Source organism: Bos grunniens, chromosome 9 (assembly GCF_055505025.1).
Source record: "Bos grunniens cultivar Pamir isolate PY7600 chromosome 9, Bosgru_T2T1.0, whole genome shotgun sequence".
Classification (NCBI taxonomy): domain Eukaryota; kingdom Metazoa; phylum Chordata; class Mammalia; order Artiodactyla; family Bovidae; genus Bos; species Bos grunniens.
The window spans coordinates 82,552,085-82,560,204 of NC_141173.1; the positions used below are offsets into that span (position 1 = coordinate 82,552,085).

The window sequence follows — 8,120 nt, forward strand, 5'->3', positions numbered from 1 at the left end:
GGAGGAGAAGGGGATGACAGAGGATGAGATGGCTGGATGGCATCACTGACTCCATGGACATGGGTTTGGGTGAACTCCGGGAGTTGGTGATGGACAGGGAGGCCTGGCGTGCTGCTATTCATGGGGTCCCAAAGAGTCGGACACGACTGAGCGACTGAACTGAACTGAACTGAAAATGTTAAAATCCAAATACAGGTTAAAATAGAAATATCATGACAAGTGAACTATAGCAAGATAAAATAACTAGATTTAACTATAAAATAAAAATTAAAAGCTAAATAAAATAAAATCAAAGCATAACTATAGATTAAGAAAAAAAATCTAAACTAAGACTAAATATAACTTCAATCAGATATAAAAGTAATAATACTTCTAAAGGAAATGCAAATAAAGGTAAAAGTAAGGAAAACAAGATAGAGACATAACACTTCAATAATAAAGAACTAAAATATAAATGGGACACATCCCTGGTGGTCTGGTGGTTAAGACTCTGAGCTCCCAATACAGGGGGTTCAGGTTCGACCCCTGGTCAAAGAACTAGCTCCAGCATGCTACAAGGATCCTGTGTGCCACAACCAAGACCCAGCACAGTCAAATAAATAAGTAAATAGTGGAAAGTGTTTCTCACAGTAAAGTGATCTGAAAACACTGCTCCAAAAAACAAAATTTGTCTTTGATAAAACTGGAAAACAAAAGATGAGGGGGAAGGAAGGAGAGAAGGGAGTAAACAGCCCTGTTGAAAGCAGGCTAAAAGTCCTTTGCAAAATTCCCAGGGGGCTTCTCTGTAGTTGAGTCCTGAATTGCCGGGAGGCAGAGGGCACCAGGCAACACAAACCTCCCTCCCCTGTCCGTCCCTTGTCCCAGCAACCTTGCATCCCTTGGTGATACCTCTGCTGCTGCTGCTGCTAAGTTGCTTCAGTCGTGTCCGACTCTGTGCGACCCCACAGACGGCAGCCCACCAGGCTCCCCCGTCCCTGGGATTCTCCAGGCAAAAACACTGGAGTGGGCTGCCACTTCCTTCTCCAAAGCATGAAAGTGAAAAGTAAAGTGAAGTCGCTCAGTCGTATCCGACTCTTAGCAACCCCATGGACTGCAGCCTACTAGGCTCCTCCGTCCATGGGATTTTCCAGGCAAGAGTACTGGAGTGGGTTGCCATTGCCTTCTCCGGTGATACTTCTAGCCCTTAACTTTCTGAAAGAACCTCATCACTATTTCAGCAGAGTCAGAGCTGGTTGAGCTCACACTTGCTCAGTCACCAACACTGTTCTTTGGAACCCAGAAGAAAAGCACACCGAGGTAGCTGAAAGTGCCTGGGAAGTATTTGGTAATCCCCACTGTAAGCAAACAAAATGCTTCTCTTTCTCACCTTCAGATGAAAAAATATGTCCTGGTGTTAATGCTGTTTAGTGGTAATGTTATCCAGTCTGGTTCTTGGTCTCTTTAATAGAAATTAGTAACAGGCCAGACAAGAAATTCATGCAAAGTTGTATTGGGACTTGGGCTGCAGCTCAAGGGAGTGAAAGCAAATAATAGATTCCCTTGCTTGCTCCCTCGGCAGGGTGAGGTTGTCCCTTAAACGGGGTGAGGGTAGGGCCAGATTTAGGCATTGGGAGAGGGGTGGATTAAGTGGTCTACCCACCCACTTGGTGGTGCTGTGTGCAGGGATCATAGGAAGTAATCTGTGTTAGCTCCTGACACCTGAGAAGTGGCAGTTGGGTTTTTGATCTTATCAAACCAACTGCCTGTATACACAGTTATTTTTAGTCCCTTACAGTTTCTTTGTATCCTGTTACTCGAGGAGAGGTCTGTCCAGGCGCAAGCACTGCAGCAAAGGGTCCCAGGTCCCAGGTGCAAGCCTGTCATAATAATATTCTAAAAATCTATGATATGGTCATATTTCTTCATTATAGAGATAAAGAAGGGGTTTAAAGGAAGCTGGAAGTTGAAGTGTTTAACTGATGTTGAAATAAAAGGGTGTTAGAATGAAGTCAGGAAATGAGAGATTTCAGGGAAGGTGAAAGTGAAGATTCTATCAAAGGCAAGACACAGCTAGAGAGAAGGCAGCTTCGGGGCTCTACACAGTAATTTATATATTTATTTAAATAACAGAAAGATAGCAAGTGCATTCTCAGGGGACAGTCTCAGGGGAAAAAAGATAAATGATAAGACGTCATGCCAGTAATGGGGAATCAGTCAAGGATGGATTCGTGACCTTGGGGGAATACTGCAGAACCCTTCATGAATTCTACATGTACTGTCTGAGCCCTTAGGAACGTTTTGGCAGAAACCCTGTGGTGAAAACAGTGCTACCATATGAATGCATATATGTGGAATCTAGAAGGATGGTACCGATGAACCTATCTACAGGGCAGCAGTGCAGACACAGACATAGAGAGCAAATTATGGACACAGTGGGGGATAGCGAAGTGGGAAGAACTGAAACTCATACATTAGCATATGTAAAATAGATAGCCAGTAGGAATTTGCTGTGAGACACAGGGAGCTCAAACCTGGGCTCCATGACAACCTAGAGGGGTGGGATGGGATGGAAGGTGGGAGGGGATTCAAGGAGGGAACATATGTATACCTATGTCTGATTCATGTTGATGTATGGCAGAAACCAACACAACATTATAAAGCAATTATCCGCCAATTAAAAATAAATTAAAAGAATTTTTAAATTTTAAAAACTTTAAAAAATATTTTTAAAAATTAAATTAAAAAAAATTAAATAAATAAATTAAAAAAAAACCTGAGCATGTCCCAGTTCTGAGACACAGATTCAGGAAGTCGGGCTGGGGCCTGAGAATCGGCGTTTCCAACAAGTTTCCTGATGATCCTGGTGTTCTGAGACCCACTGGCATGTATTTCAAGACATGCCAATTATCCCATATGGCAGATAGATTGGAGGTAGGTAGTTTCTGGCTAGCAGTGGCTCTTAAAGGTCTTTAAGGGCAAAGTTTCTTTCAAACACACCTTTCTGACATCATTGGGTGTTAGCTCCTCAGCCACAGGCTCATCATCTTGTGGCCACAGGATGTTAACACAGTTCCAAGAATTTCATCTCACACCATGTCATTGAAGGCAGGAAGAACAGGGGAAGGCATAGCACAAGCTTTCACTTCCCAAGACTCCTTTTTTAAAGGAAAAAAATTCTGAAAGAATACCTTTCTCAGAAGCTCAAGCCAACTTTCCTTATCTCCTACTAAGCAGAACTAGATCTCTGGTTCACTCTCCCCCTTATTCCCTGCCCAGGCCAATTATTGGCAAGAGGCCAACAATAATTTACCCCATGGGGAGGGGGAAAATCTTCCTTCCTTGAAATCAAACTGGGAATGACCGTTTGAAAAGCAACAAACAGTGACTATCACAGGAGTCCCCTTCCAGCCAAGCAGCCTGCTCGATGCTCTCCATGTGGTTTTTCACTCAATTCTCACAAGATTTCTCTGAGACAGGTATTATCAGTCCCACTTTACAGATGAGGAAATTGAGACTTGAAGACAGTAAGTATATTGTCTACACAGCTTGGGAAAAATCAGAGTTTGAACTAGATCTATTGACTCCACAGCCTAAATAATGTCTTTATAGTATGACATCCTGCTTCCTCGTGTTTCATCTGTAGAAAAATCACTGCTGTCATAACAACAACCCTTAGACAAAAAGGCTAATTTATATGCTGCTTAATATATAGAAAATGTGTATTCTACATTTTATGAGTTTTGAGACAAACTCTATACCTCAGGAAATTATGTTACTAACAATAACATGTTATCACACATTGCTATCACACACACTAATGTTATCACATACCTTAATTATTATAATAAACAAGGTCAAGCAGAGTGATATGGATGCTTCTAAAGTCTAATTTGGAACTTCCTAAGTTTTGTGCACTCATATTTGCAGGTAAATGTAACTGACACTCATTTCACTTTACAATTCAATGTGTAGTGGGGAGGTAGGGTTTATGCTGAGCCTTGGAGGAGAGTTGGGCAGAAAGAAACAGGAGGAGAGAAACAGAAAATGGCTCAGCATTTCTAAGGGACAAGAGTCCTGATTCAGTATGACTGGAATGACAGGGCTTATGGAAAAGGGTTATGCACTCTACTTTATTCATTTCTATATTGTTTGAACTTCATACAACTTTTTCAATTTGAATCTGTTTTAGTAAAGATGTTTTCATTCTGAAAAGATAGAGAGAAAAGTAAGGGTAGAAGCCCCACAGTAGAGGATTCTGGAGAAAAGTGAAAGCAAATGAGAGGACTTGGGAAGTGTGGGCAACTCCATTTAAGAGTTTGAAAAGAAATGGAAGAGGGAAAGTTCAATTTTAGCAAAAGGGTCAGCTGGATTATTCTTTTAAGATGTATGTATGGACAGATGTAGAGAACAAACATACAGATACCAAGGGGGGAAAGGGGGTGTGGGATGAATGGGAGGTTGGTGCTAACATACACACACTATGGATACTATGTATAGAATAGGAACTAATGCAAGTCTACTGCATAGCACAGGGAACTCTACTCAGTGCTCTGTGGTGACCTAAATGGGAAGGAAATACAACAAAGAGGTGATATATGTGTACATGTAGCTGATTCACTTTGGTGTACAGGAGAAGGCAATGGCACCCCAGTACTCTTGCCTGGAAAATCCCATGGACGGAGGAGCCTAGTGGGCTGCAGTCCATGGGGTTGCTAAGAGTCGGATACGACTGAGCGACTTCACTTTCACTTTTCACTTTCATGCTTTGGAGAAGGAAATGGCAGCCCACTCCAGTGTTTTTGCCTCGAGAATCCCAGGCACGGGGGAGCCTGGTGGGCTGCCATTTGTGGGGTCGCACAGAGTCAGGCACGACCGAAATGACTTAGCAGCAGAAACTAACACAACACTGTACAGCAACCATACTCCAATAAAAAAAATTTTTTTAAGATATACATATAGAAACAAAATATATGCCTGTGAATGCACTGTCAAAGCTAGAGATGGCAACCCATTCCAGCACTCTTGCCAGGAAAATCCCATGGACGAAGAAGCCTGGTAGGCTACAATCCATGGGGTCGCAAAGGGTTGGACACGACTGAGTGACTTCACTTTCATTAAGTATGTCTATTAGTTATCTATAGCTGCATAAAAATAATCACAAAAATATTTATTATCTTACAGTGTTTCTGAGGGTCAGGAAATCAGGGTTTCTCTGGGTGGTTCTGATGCAGGATCTCTCAAGAGGTTGTAGTCGAGATACTGGCCAAGGCTACAGTCATTCAAAGGCTTGATTGGACTGAGGCCTCAGTTCCTTGCGGGCTGCGTTTTACCACATGGGCCTCCAAAAAGCTTCTCAGGAGGTGGCAGCTGGTTTCCTCCAGAGGGAATCATCCAACAGAGAGAAACCAAGCTGATAGAGCAGTGCCTTTGATGACCTAGTCTCCCAGCTTGCATATTGTCTCCTCTGTTTTATTCTTCTTGTTAGAAACAAGATCCATCCACACTCCCAATGCTGGGGACCCGGGGTTTGATCCCTGGTCAGGAATTAGATCCCTGGTCAGGAATTAGATCCCACACACCACAGCTAGGACCCCAAGCAGCCAAATAAATAAATAAGCCTTTAAAAACTAAAGAAACAGGATCCAGCCCACACTGAAGGAGAAGGTAATTAGCCTCCATATCTTAAAGGGAGGGGGGCTTCCTAGATGGTCCTAATGGTAAGGAACCCACCTGCCAGTGCAGGTGAAGATCCCTTGGAGGAGAGCATGGCAGCCCAGTCCAGAATTCTTGCCTGGAGAATCCCATGGACAGAGGAGGCTGGTGGGCTATGATCCATGGGGTCGCAAAGAGTCAAACATGACTGAAGCTACTGAGCACAGTCTTGAAGGGAGTATCAAGGCAGTTATGAACATATTTTTTAAACCACTATAGAGTGCATAAAGCATGTCACATATTAAATAAACACGTACACAGTGAAAAGTAGTTTAAATAGAGTAAAACATTTCCCCACGAGAATTATGTCAAATGCAATTTCCTGAACATGAGCCCATTTCAACCTTAAAAAATCCATTTTAATACTGTCTTTTGCACTCTAGTAGTGTCAGTCATAACAAATGTCATTGCACGGTGCTTTTCATATTTTGTTCTAGCTTTCAGGTGGATATCTGTCATGTCCTGCAGTTGTCAGCATTTTTGAACACCTTCTGACATTTGAGGAATCTCCTCCATTCTGAGGCCGGCTTCCTAAGGTACAAGCCAGCACTCGGCCTCCAAGATGGAGGTGGTGAGTAGTGGGTGGTGCGTGAGCACCACATTGGTGCCTGTAGACCCTGGCAAGAGTCCAGGTTCATCTCCTCTCAGCAGGGCAGGGCCGGCCTGAGAGATGTTCTGGCTCTGTTCTCCTCTGCAGGCTCTGGGAGGGCCAGGCCTCATGGCCAGTGGGTGGGACAGTGTTCAGGCTGGAATGTACATGCAGGCCACTGATTCCCCACGACGTTACGTGGCCAAGTGGGTAGGGGGCAATTCCATCCATTCCTCTCCTGAGGAGCTCTCTCAGGGGTGGTCCATACTGTTGACTGGTACTCAGAGAACCAGGGCAACGGGCTGGGCCAAAGCTTCCCAGGGTCATGGCAACGTTCCCGGGGATCACTGGCATCCAGGAGGTGGCAGGGCAATGGGCTTCTCCGTGTGACCCAGTGGGTGAGGAGCCAGTTGGTGATGTGAATGTGTGTGCAGTCACCAGGACGATGGAAGCTCTCACTCAAAGACAGCCAGCCTGCACTATCTGGACAAGGGCCTGGCTGCCAGATGGTGCCTCCCTGACGCTCCAGAACGCAGATGCCTCGGCTCTGCGCTGGATTCCAGGTCCTAGGTGGTGGAGAATGGAGAGAAAGCCCTAGAAAAGGAAGCGAAGTGAAAGGGCCATCTGCAATCTCCGGTGCACAGGACGGAAGGAGAGCATTGCAGAACAGTTAAGATAAGAACGTAAACATTTAGGTGCACGGGCGGGTCAGGAAGAGAGACGAGGTCCCCGCACTGCACGGAGGCCGTGTCCGCAGCCAGCCGGGCGGGCCCGTCGTGCACTTGGCGGCTCTGTGTCGACCCACGTTGCTACAGCATTCCCTGCCCGTGTGACCTGTCGAGGAGAAAAGCAGCCCACAGGGACAGGGCCGGGGAGGGGAGGGTGTCCCCGAACTCTGCTGCTGCCCGTGCAACTCACTCCTTGAAGTTTATCCTACCTGGTATAAAACAAACCAACCGCCACTCTCTGGGCGGCGTCGCAGCGCCGCTCCCAAACGTGGTCGGCAGAATCCAGAGGTTCACCGGCGTGTTTGTTTCCCGCGCCCGCGCACCTCGAAACCGAAAGCAGAGTGCCTGGGCCCGAAGCCCGCCTGAGCAAGCGGCCTGGCCCGCCGCCGCCGCCCAAAGCGCGCCGAGCTCGGCTGCAGTTGCCTTGGCGGCAGCGGCCGGCCGACAGCAACAGTGAGTTGCGGCGGCAGAAAAAGCAGGCTCCGGCTGGCGGGCAGCTGCTGCTCCAGCTGGGGGAAAAAAAAAAAAAAAAAGGAGCGGAGGCGAAGAGGGAGACGGTGTAGTACGCCTTGTAGGGTGAGCGAGTGAGACACCAGGATGGCCGAGTGGTTAAGGCGTTGGACTTAAGATCCAATGGACGTATGTCCGCGTGGGTTCGAACCCCACTCCTGGTAGTTACGTTTTTTTCTCATACTAAAAATTTTTTTAAAATATATATACATTTTCACTAAGCACTCTACGACTTAGACTCAGGAATTCTGTCTCCTAGTTGAGAGAATTCTGTCTCCTAATTAAGTCCCACAACACGCGGCTCGGCTTCCCACAGGCCAGAGGCAACCCAGCGAGTGGGCCGGGCGTGGGGCTGGGGCGCGGGCGCTGACCCAGGGTCGGGGCGGCGGGGTCGGGTGGGGTGGGCGTCGCACGCGCTCAACTGCTTCGGGGGTCCAGGCGGGGTCCGGACTCGGGAGGCAGCCGCGCCCCGGGGGGCTCACCTCCCTCGCTAGCTGGGCAGGAAGGCCGCCTGTGACCACGGCAGGCAGCGTAGTTAGAAAAGTGCAGAAAAGTCAAGAATGCCTCTCTCCCGTTTCCTAATTTCTCGCCAAAATTAATTG

At 46.7% G+C, this 8,120-nt stretch overlaps 1 non-coding gene across 1 annotated transcript; it reads left to right on the plus strand.

Moving 5' to 3' along the window:
• Positions 1-7,599: 7,599 nt before the first annotated feature.
• On the plus strand, positions 7,600-7,682 carry TRNAL-UAA (transfer RNA leucine (anticodon UAA)). The gene has a single exon. It is a non-coding gene; the product is annotated as a tRNA-Leu (tRNA).
• The last annotated feature ends 438 nt before the right edge of the window (positions 7,683-8,120 follow it).